Here is a 2,434-nt window from a genome sequence, read left to right on the forward strand (position 1 = left end):
AAGGACGAAAAGACCGTTGCGGAGAAACAAAATGAATTCTTTGCATCAGTCTTCATGGGTGAGGATGTGAGGGAGATTCCCAAACCTGAGCCATTGTTTTTAGGTGACAAATTTGAGGAACTATCCCAGATTGAGGTGTCATTAGAGGAGGTTTTGGAACAAATTGATAAACTAAACAGTAATAAGTAACCGGGACCAGATGGCATTCACCCAAGTGTTCTGAAGAAATTCAAATGTGAAATTGCAGGACTATTTGTGGCTCTTCTTTGAGTAAGGGCAAAAAATTAACTTTCTAGAAAAGATAATTTTGGGGTCAAGAGGAAGCTATGGGTCCCAGGAAAAAGAATTTTTCACCTATCTCAATGCAAATATTGACAATTCGATCCGTTCCCCTATTCAGCCGGCTCCGGACCCAAGTTGTCAGTGGTTTGGGGGTTGCGTGCACTTTGACAGTACCATAGATACTCTTCCTCCATGGTGAGGTAGAAGATGGGGTTGAGGCAAGTGCTGAAATATGTCAGGACTGAAGCAAAAGCATTTCCCATGTCCAGAAGAGGTGGAGGGTATGTAGCTGAAATCAGCAGGAAGGAGAAGACGTGATACGGCAGCCAGCAGAGGAAAAAGGTTGGGATCAAACCAAGAAGGATTTTGAGTGGCTTCGTGAACTGGATCATCCTGTTCCATCTCAGCTTGGCAGTTAGAACAATGTAGAAGGTTGGGATTAAGATCAAGGCTAATGGAATCAGAAACCCAACCAGGAACTGGATCGCAACGGCGGCCTTCACTCTGCCTTCATCTGGATGGAAATTCATGCTGGTGCTGGCAGGTGACAGCAGGGATTCCCAGAGACCAACGTACCACGAGCTGAAACCAGCAGAAAGGACCCACATACCCGTAACAATCCTGAAAGCCAGGAGGGGCGTCCAGTGGTTCCGGGTCCACTCAGGGGGCACCACGAGGATGCAGCGATCGACACTGAGGGCCGTGAGGAGGAAGGCACTGGAAGAACATGTGCAAGGAGGTGACGGTGCTGCTCAGCCTCTTGGCCCAGTTTAAGTCCAGGATGAAGATGAATCTGAGGGGCAGGAAGACAAGAAAGATTAAATCGGTCAAGGCCCGGTTCAGGAACCACATGGTGCTGGCCGTCCTCCCCATACGGCAGCCGAGGATGAAGAGGATGTAGCCATTCAATGGCACCCCAGCAAGGAAGGCCATGCCAACAAGTACCAGAGAGATGATTAGGCACACCATTCTTGGAAGAGTTGCAGTCACAATATCCCCTTCTTCTCCTCAGGGCTCGGCGGAGGCAGCGCAGACGTTTTACTGAGCAAAGGAAGGAAGAGCAATGAAAAGGGCTCCAGGAGAGGACACGGACAGACAGAGACAGCCGCAGTGTTTATAATCCCCTCAGAGTTTACAGACTCCCCAAATCCTCAGCTGAACTCAGGCCTTGGCTACACTTGGGAATTCACAGAGCTGCCGCGGCAGAGCTGTGAAGCGCGAGTGTAGTCGCGCCGCCAGCGCTGCGAGAGCTCTCTCGCAGCACTGTAAGTACTCCAGCTCTCCGAGGGGAATAGCTTGCAGCACTGCGAGCGAGCGTGCAGCGCTGTAGGCGGTGATTACACTGGCGCTTTACAGCACTGCACTTGCTGCGCTTGGGGGGGCGTTTCCACACCCCTGAGCGCAGCAAGTTGCAGCGCTGTACAGCGCTAGTGTAGCCAAGGCCTAAGATAGAATCAAATCCCCGTAGGCCAATGGCCTAATGGTTCAAAGACCTTAGAAGCATAGAGCCAGGGGGTTAGAACGGGACCGCAAGGGTCATCTAGTTTAACCCCCTGCCAAGATAAATGACTTGTCGTGTCTCTTCTCTGCCTGAACGTGTTTGTTTTCATATGATATCATTTTTCAACTAAAGCATATATTTAAAAAAATCCCACATATGCTTCTTGCTGAAAAGTTGGATTTCTAGGAAAGGGGAGTGGTCCAGGATGCAGAGACGGAGACTGGAGAGACCCACCCTGCTCCGCCGCCTCACCAAAATTCCCAAATAATCTTCTTGCTGTTAGTTTCCCAGAGGAGCTGGTTATTCCTGTCTTGGTTAAAAAAAAGTTAAGGAATGATCGATTCCCCCCTGTCTTTTGAAATAATGGAATTTTTGTAAGTGATTCTCCTCCTCCTTGCCCCCTTCATTTTGAAGTGGAGGTTTTATGTGGTTTCAGCCATTTTGGGAGGGTGAGTTAGTGAAGCCGGGCGGGCAAAATCCCCACTTAAAGAACCCCCCCTGTAAAAACCTGACGTTTTGGAGAACAGCTTCCAAGAAGGAGAAAAGTAAAATTGAAACAACAATGACAAAAAAGCCACCTGGCAAAACACAAGACGAAGAAGAGACCAGTTACAAGCCAAAAGACCTTTTTTTTAAAGGAAGGATATTGCA

General features: G+C 48.7%; 1 pseudogene; it reads right to left on the reverse strand.

Moving 5' to 3' along the window:
- Nucleotides 1-392: 392 nt before the first annotated feature.
- Nucleotides 393-1,251, reverse strand: LOC112123849 (annotated as a pseudogene).
- Between the last annotated feature and the right edge of the window lie 1,183 nt (nt 1,252-2,434).

The sequence above is a fragment of the Terrapene carolina genome, unplaced genomic scaffold (assembly GCF_002925995.2).
Source record: "Terrapene carolina triunguis isolate 2854851 unplaced genomic scaffold, T_m_triunguis-2.0 Scaffold5887, whole genome shotgun sequence".
Taxonomy (NCBI): domain Eukaryota; kingdom Metazoa; phylum Chordata; order Testudines; family Emydidae; genus Terrapene; species Terrapene triunguis.